The sequence below is a fragment of the Megascapheus bottae genome, chromosome 14 (assembly GCF_031878675.1).
Source record: "Megascapheus bottae isolate mThoBot1 chromosome 14, mThoBot2.hap1, whole genome shotgun sequence".
Classification (NCBI taxonomy): Eukaryota; Metazoa; Chordata; class Mammalia; order Rodentia; family Geomyidae; genus Megascapheus; species Megascapheus bottae.
In genome coordinates this window covers 22,566,582-22,590,367 of record NC_143522.1, presented here as the reverse complement: position 1 = coordinate 22,590,367, position 23,786 = coordinate 22,566,582, and the positions used below count along the sequence as shown (strand labels likewise).

The window sequence follows — 23,786 nt, the reverse complement described above, 5'->3', positions numbered from 1 at the left end:
ACTGCCCAGCCTTTGCTCACCTGGAGAAGCTCTCTTTACCCCTCCCCTGGCCCGGCCTGCACTGCATTCTGGGTGCTGTTGTCAATCTGGGCAAACACTGATATTGCCAGCAGAAAGGAAGTAGCTTGCATTTATTTATTTATTTAGTATTTGAGATTGTTAATTGTATGAAAAATTGAGTCCTCACCTTGTTGGCCTGTGCTGACATGTTTCTAGTCAGATGCCAGTTTATGTAGCTGAGAGTTTGTTTTTGCCAAGATCAAACCTAGATGTGAGTTTTTCCTCTTTTCTCCTGCCCTTGGGTCACTGGGAAGAGCTAGTGGCTGCTCTGTGGGGTACCATTGCCCAGTACCCTCAGGTATCCTCAGACCCTCTGGGCTCAGCCATGCCTGGTCAGGTACTTCCCATGGCCCTAGCTCTGGCCTGTTTGTCTGGGTTTTCCTTCCAGGCTCTGAGTAAAAGGGAAGGCATTCCCCCTGATATTTTGCCCACTGAGAGCCCCTGGAGCTCTACAGCCACATTTGTTTTTTTCCCAGAGAATTTTGCTTGGTAGTTGAAGTGCAGCTTCAACCCAAATGACTAAATACACATAAATGTTGCTGAGGAATCTACTAAAGGTTCAAGGAAGATGCAAATGGAAGCCTTTCTTTTACATGCATTTACTTAGCCATTTGACTTCTTTTTTGGAAATGTGGAGAACACAGTTGAACTTGGCAGAGCTGTGAGAACACAGAGTTCTGTGTGATGTTGGTCCTGAGGGCTTACGTAGATCACAGGCCCTGCTGGACAACTGCTGGGGAGCGGGGAGACACTCCATTGCAGTGGAATCCCAGTGGCACTCACTCAGAAGCCATTACCACTTCTCAAGCTTCTCCCTGGAGAGCTTGCTACCAAGGGGGCTGGAAAACTGGGTAGCTCAGTTCAGCTTCTTAGGCATTTCTGACTTGGCCAGGTTTAAGATCTCAGAAGCAGCACCTTTCTGGGTTCTTTCCATCTGCTAGGCTTAGTCAAGAACTCTTAGTCAAGAGAAAATAGGCAGCTTTGCTTCTGTTTTTCTCTCTCAAGAACTTCGGTAGATAAGGGTGCGCACGCACGCGTGTTTGTGTGTGTGTGTGTGTGTGTGTGTGTAGTCTTTGTGTTGTGTACACCAGTACTGGGCCTTGAATATTTGTAAGACTAGTGGTCTGCCGTTTGAGCAATAGCTCAATGCTCACTTGTTTAATTACAGATAAGATTATAAGAATCTTTTTCTGCTCAGGCTGACTTTGAAACTGGATCCTCAGATCTCAGCCTCCTGAGTAGCAAGGATTCAGGCATGGGCCACCAGTGCTTGGCTGTTGTTACATTTTTTTTTCTTTTTTTTTTTTTTTGCCAGTCCTGGGCTTGAGCTCGGGGCCTGAGCACTGTCCTTGGACTTTCTCAAGGCTAGAGCTCTACCACTTGAGCCTCAGCACCACTTCCGGCTTTTTTTCTATGTATGTGGTACCGAGGAATCGAACCCCGGTCTTCATGCATGCTAGGCAAGCACTTTAACCACTAGGCCAAACTCCCGGTCCCTACATTTTTTTTTTTTTTTTTTGACAGTCCTGGGCTTACGCTCAGGGCCTGAGCACTGTCCTTGGATTTTTCTCAAGGCTAGAACTCTACCACTTGAGCCTCAGCACCACTTCTGGCTTTTTCTAAGTATGTGGTACCGAGGAATTGAACCCGGTCTTCATGCATGCTAGGCAAGCACTCTACCACTAGGCCAAACTCCCAGCCTGTTGTTCCATTTTTATGTGCATGTTCACATGAACTCAGGGCCCTTACCCTCTTCTCACTTGGCTTTTTTGCTCAAGACTGGTATTCTACTACTACTTGGGGAACATCTCCATTTCTGGCCTTTTGCTGATTAATTAGAGATGAATCGCAGAGACTTTTCTTGTCCTGGCTGGCTTTGAACTGTGATCCTTAGCTCTCAGCTCCTTTGGAATAGCTAGGACGATAGGCTTGATCCTCCATGCCGGGATATTTTGATGTAACTGTGGACATTTTCAAACAGACGCGCAAGTGGAGTGGAGCACAGGGTCCTGCACTCTCCGCACCTCTCTCGCTCATTAATGAGGGTTTTGCCTCACCTCAGCTGCCTTCATTCCGTGTTGTTGTGACTGGAGCTGACTTGTGTTGAAGCAATTTGTTGCTCTTCTGTCATCTTATTTCAACATACCTGACGGCCCGTGGGAATAGTCAGTAATTTCTGACATTCCCACCGTGCCTGTGTCCTGGCAACTCTAGTCATTCTTTGGTGCCATCTGATACCAGGATTGTTTACCACAAATTTGTGTGGAGTAGGGTCCAAACCTGGTTTCTGCCTGGTTGATTGTGATGTTTTATAATTGCCAGGACTCTGGCCCCTCCCCCCATGCCCCTTCTTATTAAGGAACCCCATCACTTTGCCTTCTTTAAATTCTGCCTGCCTTCTAGGGCTGACATTTAAATATGGTGGTGTGTTCCACTCCCCTGGGAATATCATCTAGATAGTCTCGTCCACTGGGGACATGGAAGGTGACTTCTGGTGGTTTCTATGGTGGTTCGTTCCTCTTTAAAAAAAAAAAAATTGATTGTGGGATTTGAACTCACAGCCTGGTCTCTAGCCCTGGGAGTTTTTGCTCAAGGCTAGCTAGTACTCTGTCACATTGAGCCACAGTGCCACTTCCAGTTTTCTGAGGGTTAATTAGAGGTCAGAGTTTCATGGACTTTTTACTGCCAAGGCTGGCTTCAAACCAAGATCCTCAGCTCTCAGCTTCCCGAGTAGCTAGGATAACATGTGTGAGCCACCAGTGCCTGACTCAGCTGCTTCTTTCTGCAAGCATGCACATCTGTCTTTCAACATCTGGTGTCATCAAATGGATGAACTTTGCCCAGGATCAATGAAGATCAAGTTTAAAGCCTTCATTGGTGGTTTTTGTTTTTGTTGTTTGTTTGTTTGTTTTTGTCTCCTCAGTACAGGTCTTAGTGGAGACTGTGCAAGGAGCATATCCCATGCTCTTGGGAACCTATGAGAAGGCAAGTCATTGTTTATATAACTGGATGATAGTGCTGTAGGTATGCACACATTTCTGTTTCTGTGCTTTTTCTTTTACTTCTCTTTTTGCTATCTTAACAAATATTATTGTCATCGGAAGGTTTGTAAAGAAAGCACTGTACAAAAGTGTGTTTATTATATCTAAGGCTGAGTGCTCTGAATACGGTTTTAGTTTATAAAGTAGTAAGCAATACTTGTCTAAAGAAAATTGAAAACAGGGCTCCTGTCTTTGTTTTGTTTCGCTTTTTGTTTTTTGGTGGTGATACTGGTTAAAACTTAGTGCTTCATGCTTGCTGGACAGGTGCTTTACCACTTGAGCTTTAGTTACTTTTCAAGGAGGATCTTGAGTTTTAATCTAGGCCAGCCTGGACTGAGATCTTGAAATCCACTCTTCTCCAGTAGAGGGGATTACAGGCATGTGCCACCATACTTTGTTTTGGGGGCAGCCAGCACCTGGCTGGCTGAGCACCTCAGTTTTAGTATGTACAGAAGAGGGAGCCAGCAGTTGCTTAGGGCTTTGTAACCTGGGAGTCTTCAGGTATCAGAGGCTCTGTTGGCCTGCTGCCTGAAATTAGTGACAACATGTTACGTGATAGTGCACATTGAATTTTTCTGTGGAGAACATATAAGATTTTGTTTTTAATTATATTATTTTAATCATATTATATAGTATTACCAAGTATGGAAGCCACACTCCTTATCCAGTTTTCAGACTTCCTTCCCTCTATTACCAGGGCTAAATCCTAGGACTTTGTGTTCTTACATATCCTGCTTGTTCATGGCTGGTGCTCTATTACTGGAACCATGCCTCCAGTTTCGTGTTTTGCTTATTAACTGGAGATAGTTTCATGGACTTTGTAGGCTGGTTTTGAACTGTGAACCTCAAGATCTCAATCTCCTGAGAAATATATTTCCCCTTCCTTCCTTCCTCCCTCGATCCTTCTCTCCCTCCTTCTTTCCCTCCCTCCTCCCTTCCTCCTTGCTTACTCACTTGCTTTTATCAATTGTGGGGCTTGAACTCAGGGCCTGGGTGCTATTCCTGAGCCTCTGTGCTCTATCACTTGAGCCACAGTGACTCTTCTGGTTTTTGAAGATTGGAGGTAAGAGTCTTATGCAGCTGGTTTGGAGCTGCCATCCTCAGATCTCAGCCTCCTGAGTAGCTAGGATTATAGGCATGAACCACTGGCTCCAGTATAGCTAAGTCCTCAATATTATAGGCATGAGGCACTGGTGCCTGGCTGGCTTTAGGAATCAAACCAACTTCTTCCTCATAGGAGAGTTGTTGCTTTTTTTCATTAGAGGAAGAGTTATGCCGAGAGGTTAGAAGTTCAATAATTCCTAGAGGTCACATGGTAAACGGCAGAATAGGAGTTCACGCTTAAGTTCTGCCAGTTCCTAAGACCACATGCTTAACTCTGGTGTTTAAAAGAAATCTATGTTTTTGCTTTTGTTTTTCCTTCTTCGCTTGTTTCCTCCTTCCCCCTTTGGTGGTCCTTGCTCCTACCATTTGAGCCATACATAAAATTCCAGTCTTTGTTTTGCTTCCATTTGACATTTTTAGATAGGGTCTGACATTTTTTTTCCCCCTTGGGATAGCCTGGGACCGAGATCTGACCTCTGCTTGCCAAGTAGCCAGGGTTGCAAGATATCCAGCATGTTTGTGAGTTAGGATCTCACTCATTTTTTTTTTTTAACCTGGTCTGGTTTCAAACTGTGATCCTCCCATCTTTGCACTTCCCTAGGAGCTGGGATTACAGTTATGAGCCACTGAGACCGCCCAGCCCCCCCGTGCTTGATTACACCTTCTCAGTGTAGGTGTCATTGTAGGTAGTCCCTGTGCTTCCTCTTCCACGTTCTGTGAACCTGAGCTACAGGGGATTAAAATAATCCAAATAAACCTCACATTAACTCAGGGGGGTAGAGGATAAAGAAACACAGAGAATAAATAGAAGGGAGTGTGTTCTTGTTCTGTTGAGATGGGGGCAGATCCTGCATTTGCGCCATGCCCTCCCTGCCAATGCTTCTGAGATTCTCTCCTTGGTTCCCTGCTGTGCTGGCCCCATCCAGTGGCCTGAGTTTATTCTCCTCTTATAGGAACAGCATTAATGCAGATTCTCCATCCAACCCCTGTCTTCCTGGTGGATGGAGGCTTCCTTTTTTTTTTTTTCTTTTGCCAGTCCCGGGGCTTGAACTCAGGGCCTGGGTACTGTCCTTGGACACTTTTGCTCAAGGCTAGTGCTCTGCCACATGAGCCACTTTGGGCTTTTACCCAGCTTGTGGTACCGAGGAATCGAATCCAGGGCTTCGTGCCTGCTAGGTGAGCACTCTACCACTAGGCTACCCTCCCAGCCCTGGAGTCTTTTTCATTGGCAGTTTTGACTGGGAAGTAGCTCGGTGACAGATCCTTCCATATGCATGCTGGGCTCTGATGGCTTCTGGTGACTGCCTGAGTAACCTACACCTCTATGTGGTTGGCAGTCGGCTTCTTGTTTGACTTCTCAGTCACAGGGCCCTTCATGGTAGGTTGCATGGTGTGGGTCCAGGGAATGTTCTCATGCTCTGGGTGGTGTGTTTCCTGTTCTGTTTATGCCCCCCAGTTATCAGGAGCCTTGGCCAAGGCACAGTTCTGTTGTCTTACCCTTACCAAGTGTTTTTCTCATTCATTCACTCACTCACCCCTTACTCATTCATTCCTTCAGCATACCTTTCCTTTTTTTTTTTTGCCAGTCCCAGGCTTAAGCTCATGGCCTGAGCACTGTCCTTTCTCAAGGCTAGAGCCCTACCACTTGAGCCTTAGCACCACTTCCAGCTTTTTCTAAGTATGTGGTACCGAGGAATCGAACCTGGGTCTTTGTGCAATGCTAGGCAAGCAGCTCTACCACTAGGCCAAACGCCCGGCCCCTTCAGCATACCTTTTCAAGTCCTTCCTATACTAAGCACTAAAGAAATAGAAGAATGAATGGGGAACTGTGGCATTCTCTTTGGTAAGGCTGTGTGCACTAAGTGGGCCTGCCAGATGTCTCTCCATCAGTATACCGCCCGGGTATCCAGCCAACAGATTGCTTTCTTGTGAGTTGAAGAGGCATTGGGATTTTCCTTTGAAATCACTTTAGCTGTTGGATAATTCTCTGCAGTAAATAATGTAAGAGGCTGGCACGCTGACCTCCTGTTTGAGAGTCATGGGCTTTGCTGCTTTCAAAAATGTGATCTGTATTTGGATTAGTACATAAACTGTCTTTCTTCCTTCCTTTCTTCTGGATCTGTGGCTGGAACCCAGGGCTGTGCCCATGCGGAGCACTGGATCTGCCATTGAGCCACACCCCAGCCTTAATACCTGCTTTTTCTTGGATTCCTGAGTCACTGTAATACTCGTGTGTGTGTGTGTGTGTGTATGGTTGGGGGGGAGAGAGTCGAGGAGATACGAGGGCTTAAACTGAGGGCCGTATGCATCCTTTTTTTTTCCCCATTGAGGCTAGTGCTCTTCTATTTGAGCCATACCTCTGCTTCTGGCTTTTTGCTTTTAACTGGAAATGAAAGTCTCTGGGATCTATCTGCCCAGGTTAGCTGTGAACTTCCTTCCTTAGATCTCAACCTTTTGAAGTAAACTAGGATTATAGGTATAAGCCAGCAATACCTAGCTTTATAAATTTATTAGTGGAATTATATGATAATGTTGAAGATTAAAGTAAAAAGTGAGGTTTGATTCTTGCTTCAGGGGCTAACATTTCAAGGAAACAAGAACACAATACAAAAATAAAAAGCATTAGCTTATTTTTCCCAAAGTACCAGAAGCGAGCCTGCTTGACCAATAACATCACTGGAAGTCAGTCAGCAGACTTTTCTTCCTAGAGAAGAGGCATTTGGGACCTAAGGCAAAACATGGGGCTGAGTCTTCCTTATAGAGGGAGCACTTGAACATGTTAACAGCCATTCTGCCTGTGTGGGAATGAGTGTTGAGACTTCCAAGCTTGGATTTTATAGTTAGGAGGTTGAGATTTGCCTGTTAAATTACAGAAAATATGAAAGAAAGGGATTTCAATAGACTAGAAGTCATATTTCCCTATCATATAAATAAAATGATCTTTTTACTTTATCACTTTTACTGCATTACTGTTTTCAATTCTCTGAGTTCTCTCATGGTCAAAGATAGCATTAGGTAACATGTTGTCATTTTAGAAAGAAATGTGCAGGGGTCCTGCAGAGTTAGCACTTTTAAAGGTCTTTTCAGAAACCTAACTCGGTTTTTGACTCATTGGCTGTCTGTAACTTGCTTTCATCTCATTGGTTATAACCTGAGCACATGACCCGACTTAGCTACAAGGAAGACTGGGAATTGTAGTCTTTTTAGCTGAGCCCATTGACATCCCAATGAAAACATTGGTTCTATTACTAAGCAAACCTGAGATTTTCTGCCCCAAAGGTCTACATGCCTATAAAATCAGAGTTACTAGACCTAAGAAATGTGTTTGTTGGAGGAGTTTCAGAGAGAAGGAAGGAAAAAGAGAGATAGTGGTTGACAGATTGTATAAATAAGAATGGCAACTTGTTGGACGTAAGCAGAAAACTTGAAATTGCTGGTGTAACTTAAGTAAAAAACAAAGATACCAACACTTTAAAAGGATTCCAGTTAACTAGGACTTTGCTTCGAGATATTCCAGTTAAATTACACTTAATATCTTCAAAAGCAAGCAACTTGATAAGAGGTAAAGAGAGGAGGTATGTGCCAAGAATGATAAAGAAAAGAAAAGGAAGAAGAGCAAGGAAATAGTTGAGTGTAGTCAAGTCCAAAGTTGTTCTTTTAATAATAACCTAATGGCTTGCTCTGGAGATTACAGACAGTTCTGAGCACAGAATGAAGGCTTTGATTTGGAGCCTGTGTGTGCCTGTGCCTGTTTCAGGACCTGTGTCGTATGATCTCAGCAGGAGGCATAAACGCAGGTAGGCTCTGGGAGGCTGCTGGTAGGGACCCGCTCCCCAGGGTCTCTTCTTTTTCCTTTTCTTCTTGTGTAAGTATGGGCTTTCTTCCAGGCCTGGGGGCTTCCATTTCCCTTCTCCTAGCTCTCTAAAGGGCCTCTTAGAAGTCTCACTGTCTTCAGAGTAGGGCCTTAATACGATTTAGTGTTTACTGTCTAACGACAGAAAACACCCAACAACAGACCATTTGTGCATTTGTTTCTCTTATTATTTATTTGATTACCTAGCTTAGTTTGTTTGCTTATTATTTGCTTGTTTGTTTAGTGCCGACACTAGGGCTCAAAGCCTTGTGCTATTTCTTAGCTTTTTTGCACAAGGCTAACACTCTCCCACTTGAGTCACAGCTCTGTTTCACCCCCCCCCCCTTTTTTTTGGCTGCTCAGTGTCACAGGGATTTTCCTGTCTGGTGTGGTTTTGAACCTCTAATCCTCAGATTTCAGGCCTCTGAGTAGCTAGGATTACAGGTGTGAGCCACGTGCGTCCAGAAGCAATTTTCCTTCTAAAGGCCATTCAGTGATTGCTGCTTTTGTCATGGTCACAGTGGAGGGAAAGTATATCCAGAGCCACTGAGAGTCCTAATCTAGGCAGCCTCCACCAGCATGCTCAGAGCACTCCTGCTTTTCTTGTGAATTGGGGCTGACTTCTTTCCCTTCTCCTGTAGATGCCTTCACATGGAGTGCTTTCAGCCACGCTTCTGAAATCTTGCAGAAAAACTCTCAGTTTGCAAAATACCAGTGAGACTGCATGCAAGCTGCACTTGCAGAGAAAAGTAGCTGTGGTTCATCTCAGCAGCAGTTCATTCAGGCTGTTTGTGGAATGTTTGGCACTATTCTGGGTGCTGGCAGTTCACAATGGGGAGCAGGGATAGGTTGCTGGGTGAACTTCTGGACCATCCCCTGTGTGGGGGTGGCTGGAGGAGGCACATGTTAAACATAAGGCCAGGCCAGGCCATGTATGAATGTGGCCCATGTGAGGGGAAAAGTGATGGAGGATAACAGACTAGAGAGAGATGGACACCTCAAAGAGGAACTGACTAACATTCAGTGAATGGCAAGCAGAGGTAACCATGCAAAGGCCCTGCGGTGGCAAGGGCCAGAACTGTCCAAGGAACAGAGTGAAGGCCCACAGAAGTGCGTTAGAAACAAGAGATTGAAGCTGGGTGCTGGTGCCTCATGTTTGTAAATCTAGCTACTCAGGAAGCTGAAGTCTACAGGATTGCTGTTCAACGCCAGCTCAGATAGAAAAAAAAAGTCCATGATACTTGTATCTCCACTGAGCCAACAAAAAGAAACTGGAGATGTGGTTCAAGTAGTGAGGACCAGACTTGAGCAAGTGTGTGAGGCTCTTGAATTCAAACTCCAGTACCAACACATGCACACACAAAAAAGGGAGACTGATGTTTCAGAGCACTGCAGGGCAGAGGGTGGGGAAGGGAATTTCCCTGTTGGGGTTTGTCCCAGGGGAGTAGGTGGTGGTGGGAACCCTGTGCTCTGCATCTGGAATTAAGGTCTTAGATGAAGGTGTGTTGGAAAACTTGGGTTGGGAGGTAAGATGAAAAGTTGAGCAAACGCGCTCTCGTTGACCATATTCAGTTAGAGATGTTTGAACATTAAAGTGGAGACATCAGGATATATATTTGTAGGCTTGGTGGACAAGTAGGGGTAGAGGTATAAATCTGAAACCCATTAGGACATAGGCCTAGTATGGAAAGAAACTAAAGAGGATTTCTGGATTACCTTACAATCAAAAGGGAGGTGAAGTCAAACTCAAACCTCTGTTTCTGTTCTTTGCTTTTTGAAATGGGGATGAAACTTACAAATACGTTTGAGACCATTGCATCTCTAATAGGAGAGAAAGGCACCCCTGTAAACGTCCCATTCAGCATGGCCCCCTACCCCAAGAATTTTGTGAGTTCCTTGCCATCTGGTCCCTCCCTGACTGGAGAGAGGGATTTTTCTTGTATATGCGTCTCCATAGCAACGAGTTTGCAGTTGATATGGAAAGTAAGCAGTTGCCTTAGCAACGGAGTTACTGATGTGGTGGCTCCATTGCTTTCAGGGAATGGATGAGCTGACCAAACCAGTTCAGATGTGGGGCGGAGGGCTGCTATGCAAGCTAGCCTTGCCAGTTTCAAATCTGCCCAGCTTGAAAAGCAATCGCCGCCCCTCCTCCCTTCAGAGGAAGGGCTTAGGGCAGCAATAAATCAGACAAAAGTAGCTGCTGTCAGTTGAAATAGATTATAAGAGGAATCTCCCGGAGGGATGTTTTTAGCTTAGCTTAACAGAGAATGCTGTAGTCAGGGCATATTTTGCTGCAAGAAAAAGAGTCCTACCCTGGTTGGCTTCAGGGAAAAAGCACTTGTCCTCTGGACATCATCATTTCAGCTGACCAGTGACCAAGAGCAACAAAGTGTGTCTGAGGTCTGTGGCCATTAGGGTTGTGCTTCTGTCTCTGTCTGTCCATGTGGGTTCTCATCCTGCCCTTGCTCTGTGGATCTGGTCCAGTGCCCTCTTTGTAGCTGCCTTTCTCCACGTGCCCTGAAGGGTTTGGTGCCAAGCCCCGGGCCATGATGTGAGTGGGCACCATGGTCCCTGTTCTTTGCCTTTGTTATCACTCCTGACTCTCACATCGACTGACTTCGTGTCTCAATTTTTCAGCCCTGGGCAACATACAGAGATCCAGATCTTGATCTCAGGGCCTAAGTGCTGTCCCTTGGCTTCTTCAGTTAGCTTTTTCCATTTGAGTCACAGCTCCACTTTTTTTTGGGTGGTTAACTGGAGATAAAGCGTCTTAGGGACTTTTCAACCTGGGGTTAGATCTCAGCCTCCTGAATAGCTAGGATTATAAGCATGAGCCTCTATGTGGCTCCCCCCCCCCCATCATTTTCTTTGGTGTCTACTTACTTCTTCCTTCTGGCTCTTGACATATTGCCTATAATCCCAGAGTTCAGTGATTCCCAGAAATTATAAATGCTAATCTTTGATCTAGACAGGAATAAATGGGAGCCATCCAACATGCATGTTCTAATTTTTAATATCAAGAGATTGATACCATGTCATCATGCCAAGGGTGGAAAATGTAATTATTCTATGCTAGACACTGGAGATAAAAGGATGTTTACAAAAAGACCCTGTAGTAGAAGAGCCAGGATGATAATTCAGATAGATTAGGAAGGCTGAGAGTATTGGTCGTTGACTAGAAATGTGAGGTTGGAGACTCCACATGAGGAAATGCTCCCTAAGGGACAAAGCGATTGGTGGAGGAATCCTGGAGAGAAGATGGAATTTCATTAGCTGGTCCTTCAGGGTGGCCAGGGTAGAGGGTCCCTTAGGCCATCAGTTGCTGTCGACACAGGTGAGAATGCTATATGAAGAGAAGGCTAGGCTGAAGGGGATAGACATTCTTTCAGGACCTGACTGGGGATCATGGAAATTAAAATTGTGTGAGCCATTAGATGCCATGTGCATTTCACTGACTGGGAAACATGGAAGCTCAGTAAAGTTGAGGGACTCGCTGAGGTGACACAGCCAAGAGGCTGAGGTACCTCTGGGATTTTGCTTCTTTTCCTTCACCCCAGTATGGATGGAAGCAGAAAGTTTCAGTCTTGAGCTGAGCACAGTTTTGTGGTACAAGTACTTTATGTTTCTTCCTCTAGACATTTTTTTGTCCTAGCCATCTTCTCTGCAGCAGAAATTCTTTACCTAGAGATCAAATGCCTTATACTTGCTAGGCAGGCGAACTTCTACTTATGCGAAGACTTTGCTTTTAGATTTTTGTGCCCTGCCCCCCGCCCCCCCCAGGATCCTTCCACAGGGATAGACTATCAGGTCTTTGTCCACCAACATGCAACTTTAAGGCAGACCTCAAACTGCCATCCTCCAGTCTTTACCCTCCATATAGCCATGCACATAGGCATGCAGCACCATGCCCAGACTCAGAAGAAATTCTTGTTTCCTAGAGATTTATGTAGAAAAAGGCCACAGCCATCATTGAATGGTTTTCTATAGGTTTAAATAACTTGGACACTTTTAGATGAATAAAAATGTAGAAGGACATAAAAACTCTATAGACATAATGTTTTATTACATTGATTAATATGTATCTATGATATACAAACCCTTAGCCTAATTTTGATTATGTTATAAAAACTAAGTGCCTGTGATTGCATATAGAGATTCCCTTCTTGAATATTTGTTCGTTAAATATGTCATTTGAAGTATGCTGTAAAAATCAATGTTGTTAAATTCTTTAATAAAAAATATGTAGAAGGAGGCCGGGAGTTTGGCCTAGTGGTAGAGTGCTTGCCTCACATGCACGAAGATCTAGGTTCGATTCCTCCATACCACATACATAGAAAAAAGCCAGCACTGGTGCTGTGGTTCAAGTGGTAGAGCTCTAGCCTTGAGAAAACCCATGGACAATGGTCAGGCCCTGAGCCTAAGCCCAGGTCTGAAAAAAAAAATCTAGAAGGAGAGGGAGGGAGGGGGAAAGGGAGGGAGAGAGAAAAAAGGAAGGAGGGAGGGAGGAAAGAAGGGAGGGAGGAGAGAGAAAGAAAGAAAGGAAGGGGGAAGGAGAAGAGGGAGGGAGGGAAGAAGGAAGGGAGGGAAGAAGGAAAAAAGGAAGGAAAAATTTGTTACCGTTTCTCATTTCAAATGTTTTGTTCTTAGTTTACTAAATCTTGGTTTAATTGTCCATTCCCTTCAGTTGCTGGTGCCAGATCCTAATATCTCCACCTATCTAACATTTACATCCCATAGAAGATGGTACAGCATAACTTGCCATTCGGCTTGGTAACTCTGTGGTGTTGGCTTGGGTTTCTCTGCTTCTGATTGAGATGGCGCATGCTAGCTTTTCCCCCTTGGCATTGTAATGCAGCCTTTTTACTCTGTAGGAAACATGATTTCTTCCAATCCTTTGTCCAATTACATTTATTTAGTTCTTTGACTACAGAGGCTTTTGTGCAGGGTGTTATAGCAGCCACAGGTATGTGAGCTGGGTTTTGGGGGACCCCTGATACATCTCTCTCTCATGTCCTTTCAAACTCATGTCTTAGTGCCACCAGAAGAACAGTTTAACTGGGGTGAGTTTTGTCACAAGACTCCATGCTTCCTGTTGCCTGGATTGACGTGTCCTAATGGACAAATCCAACTTCTGCCTTAGAGTCAGTTAGAATTTATTAGAAAAGCGGAAATCCAAGCCTCAGTCCACACTCAGATGAGATATCTAGTGCTACTTGAAAGTTGTATTTAAGCAAGATCCTGTCATTGACACTAGACACTGACATTTTGTTTGTTTTTCTGCTTTTGTTTGTACTTGAGCTTGAGCTCAGGGCTTTGTCCCCTTGCTCAGCCTTTTCTGTGCAAGGTTGGTACTCTGGAACTTGAGCCATACCTCCATTTCCAGCTTTTTGCTGGTTAATTGGAGATGATGAATCTCAGGCTTTTCTGCCTGGGCTGGCTTTGAACTGTGATCCTCAGATCAGTCTCCTGAGTAGTTGGGATTACAGGTGTGAGCTACTGGTGTCCACCAGGTCATACTGAGATTGAGAAGCAAGGGTTAGGGCATTAGGAACCCTTCATCAGTACGTTTAAAGATCCCTTTGTATTAGGGTAGCTTTTAGTGATGTTGTATAAAGAACAGCAATGGCCGGACACTGGAGGCCTATGTCTGTAATCCTGGCTGAGATCTGAGGATTCACAGTTGGAAGCCAGCCTAGGCAGACAATCCAAGAGACTCTTATCTCTGGAAGCAGAGGTGTGGCTAAAGTAGTAAGGCATCAGCACAGGCATGTACGTGTACATGCACACAGAAAGAAATCTGAGCTGAATCACTGGCCTGCATGCATTGACTAAGGTGTACTTTATAGTTTGGAGAAAATGAGATAGTTCATGTAACCTGAGAAAATTACTTCTTTGTAGCTGCTCCCTGGCTGCCTGTCACTTGTGTACTACTTTATAATGCTTCTGTGTTGCTTATTATATTTGGAATTTTTTCTGCTGGGATTTTGGAAGGTGGCTGGTAGATGAAGACTTCACACAGTGAAAAAGGAAGTTGCTAAACCTCCATACAGTTGTGTGAAGAGCCAGGTCCCCTGTCTCTGGTCTATGTCTACTTCAGTTCCCTTGTCTCTCACATCCCTCAAGGACTCTGATTAATTGGAAGTAGATATGAACTTGTGCCATTTACATGTGATTTATTTTCCTTTATATGTCTCCTAGTGAGTCACTGAATGCCCTCGGTCTTTTTGTAAGTGATTTATCATTGCTGCTGTGACCTCTGAAGATTGGCTTAGGCCTGTCAGATTTGTGGTTTCATGAGTTTCTCTGTGTGTCCTTGAATTTAAGTCTTTGAGTCTGTAGATGGCATATTGTCTTACCTGCTAATTAATATGTAACTAATGCCCAGTACACATGTGCTCTTTCTGGGCACAAAGGCTCATCCCGATCTATGAGGTGAATTTGCAAATGCTCAGACCCAATAAGAATGGAAGATTTTTTTTTTCCCTGAAAACAATTTTTTAAAATTACTTTTTGGTTTCAGACCCATTTTAAAGTTGTTTTTTTTTTCATCTCACTGTGTGTGTGTGTGTGTGTGTGTGTGTGTGTGTGTGTGTGTGTGTGTGTGTGTGTGTACATGTGCCTCCATGTGCCCTCATGCTGATCCTAGAGCTTGAACTCATGGCCTGCGTACTGTCCCTGAGGTTTTTTTTTACTGAAGGCTAGCTGTCTACCATTTGAGCCACACTTCCATTTTTTTGGTAGTTAACTGGAGATAAGAGTCATGGACTTTCCTGCCCCAGCTGTCTTTGAACCACGATCCTCCTGTCTCAGCCTCCTGAGTATCTAGGATTATAGGCCTGAGCCTTTCCACTCCTTGCTTCTGCTTTACTTATTTTTTTAGGTAGGGCCTTTTCAAATTTCACCTGGGACTAGGCTGATGTGCTACCCCCACTTAGACCTCCCATGTAGCTAGGATGAAAGTTGTATCCACCATTGTTCAGCTCAATAGTGATGTACTTTCCCTAACCTTTTGCCCTGGCTGACCTTGAACTCAGGGCCTGAGTGCTGTCCTTAAGTTTTGGGTTTTTTTTTTTTGGTCATCGGTCATAGGGCTGGAACTCTGGGCTTGGGTGTTGACCCTGAGCAGTTCAGCTTAAGACTACTGCCCTACCCCTTGAGTCACAGCACCACTTCTGGTTTTCTGGAGGTTAATTGGAAATAAGAGTCTCATGGACTTTCATGCCTGAGCTGGCTTTGAACCAGCTTCCTGAGTAGCTAGGATTATAGGCGTGAGCCACCATGCCCAGCTTTGTCCTGTAGCTTTTTAATTCATGGCTAGAGCTCTGTCACCAGAGCCATGCACCTTTTGGTGGTTAATTGAAGATACACATTTTACAGACCTTCCTGCCCTGACTGGCTTCAAACCTCTATCCTCAGATCTCATTTTTAAATCTATGAAGGAATTGTAGGTGTGTGTAATTGTGGGCTTCCAGCACAGGTATGGCTCTATTACCTTTCCCTTGTGATGGGGTCTCCACTATCACAGAGTTTTAATGAACTCCCAGTGATGTGTGTGTGTGTGTGTGGCGGGGGGTGGGTGGGCGGTGGGCTTTCCTTCTTAGTTCCGGCCAGGGGCTTTGCCCTGCTTCTGTCCTGTGGTAGCTGTCACTGTGGCTTTTCTGCATCCCTGGGGACAAGCCCGCCCTCTGCAGGTGTCACTGGCCGCCAGATTGTTATTTCACTAGCTGTGATTTGAGTTTTATGAAATGCAACCCTGGTTGATCTTTTTTTACTCCCTGGCAAAATGCGTGGTTTACAGACTTGGTGCCGTTCACTTTCTCTGGTACTGAGGTGGTGGTGGGTGAGGGGGCAAGGTAGTTATTTGGGGAGCTCCATTCATGTCTAGGGAGTGTCAAGAAGAAAGCCATTATTCACCCTCCGTCTGTTCAAGGCAGCTGAGTGAGGAGTCACTGCAGAATGCTCTTGGTTGGCATGAAATCAGAAGACCCAGTTTGTGCCACCATGAATGCCTGGGTCAGATGAGTTCTTGGTACGCTCAGGGGGAGGGGTGGAGCCCCTTGAAATTATAAATGTGTTGGCTAGTTTGTTCTGGATGAGTCAGTGTTTGTATGACCTCAGTTTTACTTCGCATCTAAAGGCACTTTTGTCAAGTGTCTTCAATTTGCCTGACATAGTAACTTGTCATTTCTGGTTGTGCCCTTCCCTCCCAGGCTGCCTTTTGGGAAGCGGGAAACGGGAAGGGGAGAAGGGAGTGCTGGTATTATTAGAACTCGAACTCAAGGCCTGGAAAGCTTTTATCACTTAATGAATGATGCCACATCTCGGCTTCCAGCTTTTTTTTTGAATGGTTAATTGCTGATATGAGTCTCACAGGCCTTTGCTGTCTCCACTGGCTTTGAACCTTGATCCTCAGATCTCAGCCTCCTGAGCAGCTAGGATGGTAGAAGTGAGCTCCCAGCCCTCCCAGCACAGGCTGCTTTTTGAGGAGAGAACTTGTGCTGGGAGTTGTGTACTTCTCAGGTTCAAGTGGGTCCCTTCCTCCCGTTTTCACCCTCCCACCCCCAGGAGAAGCTGATGTATACAGGTTCCTGTAGGTCAATCTTCTTTGCCTCTGGATTGTGGCAGTCTGGATTCCTCCCGTATCTCAGGCTAGAGAGAACTTTCTAGAAATGTTGCCTATTTTTGCTGTCTTCAGCTCATCTGTTCCATGGCTTTGAGCTGCTTTCTTCTGTAATTAACCAGATATAAGTCTGGACTTGGCCTTTGAGGTTGGGGGGATGTCTCTCTCCTTCCCTACCCTCCCCACTCCCCCACTGGAGGCAGTTGGCACCTCTGAGGACTCTACACAGCAGGCCAGGATTTTGGAGGCTTCTGAAGTATTTTGGACATTTTGAGTGGATTCAATTATTTTGCAGCTTCCATGGACCGTTTTCTTTTTTCATTAATATCTGGTATTTTATTTTGCTTGGCTTCTCCTGCCTAGAATAAAGGCATATTCAATCATAAGAATTCTACAGTACCCAATACAAAAACACTACTGCTTGTCAGTTTGAACAAAAAGCAAATTGTTTGTTCTGTCTATTGGGATTTCCCGCTAAAAAAAAGCTTAGGGGAAAAAAAAATCCCTAAACATAGTGCTCTGATTAGTGGATTACACTCTATCATTTTCCTAAAAGTAACAGTTTTCTTTACTTAAGAAAATAATCGTGTTTAACTCACTGTCGAAATATAAGTCTAATTGCATTGCAGGCAAAGAACTTTGAATTTTATAAAACAGGGTAGGAAGATGGAGGGTGGGGGGAAGGCTTCATTACATAAAATTGTGTAGTTAAGAGAGCCTTGTTTCTCTTGTTTTTGTTGTTGTTGGTTGTGGGTCCTGAACTCTGGGCCTGGGGTGCTGTTCTGAGCTCTTCAGCTCAAGGCTAGCACTTTACCACTGGAGCCACAGCGCCACTTCCGGTTTTCTGGTGTTTAACCGGAAATAAGAGTCTCACGACTTTTGTGCCTGGGCTGGCTTTAAGATCCTCAGATCTCAGCTTCCTTAGTAGCTGGGTTTACAGGTGAGAGTCACCACCGGCACTCAGCTAGCCTTGTTTCTTAAGCCTGGCCTTTTGTCATTGGCCACAGGGCAGTCTTCTTTGAGCTTTTGGGTTATATCTGTGAGACCCTCATGGTGGAGTGGCTAAGATTACACATGGCTACCTTCAGGCCATCCTGGTACAGCCCACCTGGCTTCAACTACATCATCCACAAATGAATATTTTATATATATATATATAGAGAGAGAGAGAGTATATAAATGTATAATAAATAGAGTGCTTAATATATATGTAATGTTACACATGTGTGTATTAATATACTATGGGTATACAATATGCACACTTACATGTATATATTTATTTTCTCCTCTAATTCTGGGCTCCTAGCCATCCTCTTGCAGTATACCCCATTCCTTGCTTAGGGGGCTATAGAAGTTCTGCCCAGTGTGTACTTGGCACTCTCATTCTGCTAGTCCTCTAGGTGCTGCGCCTGAGAACGGGATAAGGGCAGAGCCCACCCCACAGCATCCTCCATCTTACTTGTGGCAGCTCCTGCCCTCCATCCATCCCCAAGTAGCAGAGACAGCAGTCTCTGTCTCCAGCCAGCGTCCCCTGACACCGGGGCATGCACATCACTGTGTCTTCTGCTTCCTATCCTGACTTCGTTTCTTAGTCATCTTGCTTCCCGTTGCTTCTCTGTGCTTGACCATTACTGTAGTAATGAAGGTCTGTGTCCTGCAGAATACATAGTCCATAGTTCACTCTTGGGGCTGCTTTACCTGGGCCCCTTAGATATCCTTCTTTTTTTTTTTATAGCCAGTTCTTCCCTAGGGCTCCCTCCATCTCCTTAATTGAATCAGCTTCTGATCTTGTTAATCTCACTGGCCGTTCATTGATAGTCTGTCTATGTACTTCATAATACACTTCATAATAAAGTCTGCCACTAATGAAATAAAGCACGGGGCAGATGATTTTTAAGGAGCCTTGCCCATTGGAGTCAGAGCAGGACATCTGAATCTCTGGGCCAGGCAACAAGTTCCTCACTGTTTCTGAACTCCATGCTTCATATGTAGAAGAGTAGTGTCTGTCTCGTGTGATTGCTTACTTGAGATGCTGATAACATAACTCCTAGACTGCTGTAGTCAGTGGATATGATACTGATCCTCGTTCCCTTCCTAGATGTATCCTTCCACAGTGGATATGCAGACAACCAGTAATTGCAGACAGGGCCTCTGGACGGAAGGTTAAATGAGGCCAAGGGATGGCTTCTGATTGGATTATTGGGTTGGTGGCCTTGTAAGAGGAGAGAGTGAGTTGGAGGATTGGTTTCCTAGCTGGGTGATGGGAGCTCACCCCTGTAATGTAATCTTAGCTACTCAGAAGGCTGAGATCCATATGATTAAGGTTTGAAGCCAGCCAGGACAGAAAAGTCTGAAAGACTCCATCTTCAATGAACCAATAAAAAGCTGGACTGAAGAAATGGTTCAAGTGGTGGAGTACCAGCCAAACAAGTATGCTGCACAGAACATGATGCGCTGAGTTCAAATCCTAGTAAAACCACTACCAGGGGATAAAAACAAAATTTGATATCCTTATAAAAAGGAAGAAGAGAGGCCTGCAGGTACCAAAGAAAGCCACAGGATTGCTCACACAGCATGGTGGCAGTTGTCTTGGTGCCAGGGAGAGACCCTTCTCCCCAGAGACTAAATCTGCCGCCACCTTGATTTTGGCCTCTATGGTCTCCTGAACTGTGAAAAGTCACATTCTGTTGTGTAGCTTTTGTGAAGGGGCATGCTTCCTGGAGCAGTACATGCACATTTTCTGTGACCCTGACCTGCTCAAGCCCCTGTGTACCCCTCCCACTCCACGTCCTTTTCACCATGGAGCAGGTGATACATTTCTTGATGCCAGATGCTTTATATTTTCTCTCCAGTGGTATTTAGCAAGTAAGTGTTCATAGGAAACAATTAAAAAATAATTTGGGGATTGGTTATTTTCCCTCTAGACATTGCGATCTGAGTAGAATGAGATAGCCTGTGCTGGGGTTCCTTGAGCTGTTTGCTGAGCCTCCTGCCCTAGTGAACCTCTACATTGGGGAAAGTACAGATAGTTCTGCTTTTCAGGTGCTGGATAGTTTAGGCCTGTCTGAACCCCCGCTTCTCTGATTTTCTCTGTCCAGGAAGCCAGTCTCTGGAAAAGAGTGACCCTTGAGGAAGCAGCTTTTTTTGTTGTTGTTGTTTTTGGTCGGTTGTGGGACTTGAACTCTGGGCCTGGCTGGCTTTGAACTTTGATCCTCATATCTCAACCTCCTGAGTAGCTAGAATTACAGGCATGAGCCACTATGCCCAGCAAGGAAGCAGCGTTATGTACTGGTTATATAAGTAGTTCTTCTCTTGTGTTCTTTGCTTAAGAGACCAGAGGGAACATTAAGCCACTTTTTTTTGGAGGGGGGGTGGTGCTAGTACTGAGGTAGGAACCTAAGGCCTTGGGCACTATCCCTTAACATTTTTTCTCAAGGCTAGTGTTCTGTCACTTGAGTTACATCTCTACTTCTGGCTCTTCTGGTTAATTGGGAATAAGAGTCTTATATGCTCCGTCCAGCTTTGAACCAGGATCCTCAGATCTCAGCCACAAGCACTGACAAGCATTTCTTTTATTCCTCAGAACCTCTGCCTGTTTCTCAGATAAGAAATCCCCATCCCTCTTTCTGGACTCCGATTGTTTTAATGGTAATTAATTGTTGGTGGGTTTGTGCCTTTGAAAAAGGTTAGCCCCAAGATATTTAGTTTAACTTCAAAGTTACAGTTTTTAGATACATGTAGACATTGGCCAGTATTTACATTAGCATGTTTAAAATTATACTTCACTTCCTTCTTGTATGGATTGTTATAAAACTTATGTTACAATGAGTCCATTGAGATAAAAATTGATGTAAAAATTTCTCTACAGAGAAAAAGGGTGATTAAGTGTTGTTCTGAATTATTATTACTATTACTATGGTTTTTTTTTTTTTTTTTTTTTTTTTTTTGGTTATGGGACTTAAACTGTGGGCCTGGGCACTGTCCCTGAGCTCTTCAGCTCAAGGCTACCCACCCTCCCCCTTGAGCCACAGTACCACTTCTGGTTTTCTGGTGGTTAATTGGAGATAAGAAGTCGCACAGACTTTAGACTTTAGTGCTCCAGCTTTAGTGCTCCATCCTTACATCTCAGCCTCCTGAGTAGCTAGGATGACAGGTGTGAGCCACTGCGCCCGGCTCTTCTAAGAGTATGCTATTGTTATTGATGTGGGTACTGGCATTTGAATTGGACCTCTGCATTGCCCCTGAGCTTTTTTGCTTACAGCTAGCACTCTACCACTTGAGCCACAGCTCAAGCCACAGCACTTTTGGTAGTTAATTGGAGAAAAGACTCTTCAAGACTTTCTTTCCCCATCTGGTTTTGGAACAAGGTCCTCAGATCTCTGCCTCCAGAATAGTTAGGATTACGGTGTAAGTTATTGGTGCCCTCTCAGCTCCAAATTCTTTTTCTTTCTTTCTTTTTTCCCCAAATTCTTTTTCTTCTTTTCTTTTTTCCTTTCTTTCTCTCCTTCCTCCCTCCCTCTCTCCCTCCCTCTCTCCCTCTCCCTCTCTCCCTCTCTCCCTCTCTCCCTCTCTCCCTCTCTCCCTCTCTCCCTCTCTCTCTCCCTCCCTCCCTCCCTCCCTCCCTCCCTCCCTCCCTCCCTCCCTCCCTCCCTCCCTCTCTCTCTCTCTCTCTCTCTCTCTCTCTCTCTCTCTCTCTCTCTCTCTCTCTCTCTCTCTCTCTTTCTCTCTCTCTTTCTTTCTGGTCATGGGGCTTGAACTTGGCCTGGGCTCTGTGCCTGAGCTCTTCAGCTCAAGGTTACCACCCTACCCTTGAGTCAAGCCCCATTTTCCAGAAGTTAATTGGAGATAAGAATCTCAGGTCTTTTTGTGCCCAGGCTGGCTTTGAACCTTCATCCTCAGATCTCAGCCTCTTGAGTAGCTAGGATTAAGACGTGGGCCACCATGTTGGCCCAGGTCCAAATTTTTAAACTAATTTATTTGTTGAGACGGAGTGCCCTGACAACCAAGGCAAAAATGGCAACTGGGCAGGTTACGTAATTCTGTTTCTCTGGTGAAATGCCAGCTTAGGAGGCAGATAATCCTCAGGTTCTAGCTTCTAGAAAGAATTCCTTGTTAGACTGTTTCTGCATGGACCCTAACACTGCATACTTTACAACTTGTACACCAGCACAGCTGTGGTTCCAGAGGCTTCCAGGCTTTATCCTGCTAGTGTCATGTTCATTGAAAGCAGCCCTTCTCAGAGTTTCTCCTGATGCTCTCTCCCCCGGCTGGGCAGGGTCTCCTTAGTGAACCTGGACTAGACTAAACTTTTGTCTTCTACCTGTACCTTCATCTTGCTTCCTGTTGACTTTCATAGCCAGACAAGATGTTCCTGGGACTGAAGCCTTTTTATAGGGTGGGGCAGGAGGGTAGATGTGTAACACCCCCTATCCCGAAAAGTTATACCAAAAGAGGCGTGAACGTAGGGCCTGGATGCTGTCTGTGAACTTTTTCACTCAAGGCAAGTGCTTGACCACTTTGAGCCACTTCGCCATTTCTGTTTTTTTTTTCTGGTGATTAGGTGGAGCTAAGAGTCTCACTGACTTTCCTGTCCAGGTTAGCCTAGAACTATGATGCTCAGATATCAGCCCCTCAAGTAGCTATGATTACAGGTGTGAGCTTACAAAAGGTTGTCTGTATGTGAGTGTATATGTGTATGTGTGTATGTATGCATACATACCTGTGCTGGGTCTTGAACTTGGAGCATTTGTTCTCACTCAGTTTTCTTTTTCATTGCCTTACCACTTGAGCCACTTGAGTACTTTTTGTTCCCCCACCCTAGGGGGAGAGGTCTGGTTAATTGGAGATAGGTATCCTGGGACTGCCATGTCCCCAGTAGCTTTAAAACAGGGTCTTCATTTTTCCTGAGTAGCTAGAACAGAAAAGCTGATTGGGAAAGGACATGCTTAGAATATACCGAAAGCCAGTCTTCTCTAGAACTCTGAGACCCTTCTCTATAGCAGTGTAAGGGCAGAGTTGCTGTTGCAGGGTGGTGAGGATAAATGGATTCCATTTGATCTGGGGCACAGACCTTCCTGACCTCAGTGGCTAAGGTAAAGATGTGATGTTTCTGAAGTACTAGACTGACCCACCTCAATCTGGAATGAAGCTTATTAATAGCTGGGTAGAGTATTCTACCTCATCTTAGGACATTCCATTACCTTGATGGACCCCCTTGGCTGGTTGGAAAGTTGAGTTCTTAACAGTTACTATCATATCCTCCCATTTTTTGCCCTTTACATTGCCTCCATGTTAGGGCGAGCTACCATGCTTTAGGTATGTGTTCAACTTGCCACAGGAAGTTCTTTCCTGTCCAGGTTATTTAAACACTGGACATTGTTCGTCCACTGTTGATTTTGAGGGTCTGTCAGTAGTAACTCAGGGAATGGGAGTGTCTCATTGGCAGAGCTGAGTGGACTCAAGGGATCAGAATTCTAGTCCTGCGTCTATCAGAGGTTTGGCTCAAGCCCTTCGTAAGTGGTTTTCTCTGGTGGGCATGGAAAGCAGGTCTGGGAGGCTGGTCTAGCCCTCCATGCCCAGGACAGAAGTCCTCATTGGTTACTGCTCTGGTCCTTCTCCATTACTTTTGGGAGATGTATTTAACAACCAGCCATGAAGTTGTTACCTCTTTGGGTTCTTTTAGAACTCTAATGATTGCAGACAGTCCCCTGCTTTCCCCCCATTCCCAGCCCACTAGGGACCCGAAATGGACCTGATTGGGAAAGGTTGCCTTTCTTGTTGTAATTAATGAAAGGGAGGCTGTGTGGAGTAGTGTGGGCCCTAAATTCAATGAAGTATTCTTCAGTGAAGAGGAGGCAGCAAAGAAGAAAATGCGAGGTGATAAGAGCTCGAGATTGGGCCTTGGCAGCCTCACTGAGGAATGCTAGGGATTTTAGATGGCACTGCTAGCAAGATCTGGGGAAAGATAGGTAAGAATATCCAGGGGAAGCCTAGCCCTGTCAGATCCTTGATTTGATTTCTTAGCCTGTGAGAGAGCAAATTTCTGGTGTTTGAAGCCACCAAATTTGTAGTAATTTGTTATGGAAGCCATAGACAATCCGCTCATGTC

General features: G+C 44.9%; 1 protein-coding gene and 1 long non-coding RNA gene across 3 annotated transcripts in view; one reads left to right on the top strand and one right to left on the bottom strand.

Annotated features, from left to right (window-relative positions):
- Window positions 1–23,786, top strand: part of Foxn3 (forkhead box N3) — a 289,121-nt gene that overhangs the window by 98,174 nt on the left and 167,161 nt on the right. The gene's annotated exons all lie outside the window — the stretch shown is intronic.
- Window positions 16,308–23,786, bottom strand: part of LOC150054802 (uncharacterized) — a 31,595-nt gene continuing 24,116 nt past the window's right edge. For both annotated transcript variants that reach the window (XR_016537592.1, XR_016537591.1), the window contains 3 exons: window positions 22,398–22,603; window positions 18,138–18,332; window positions 16,308–17,037 (listed from right to left, as the gene is read on the bottom strand). This is a non-coding gene — a long non-coding RNA (uncharacterized LOC150054802). The remainder of the gene's footprint in view (window positions 17,038–18,137; window positions 18,333–22,397; window positions 22,604–23,786) is intronic.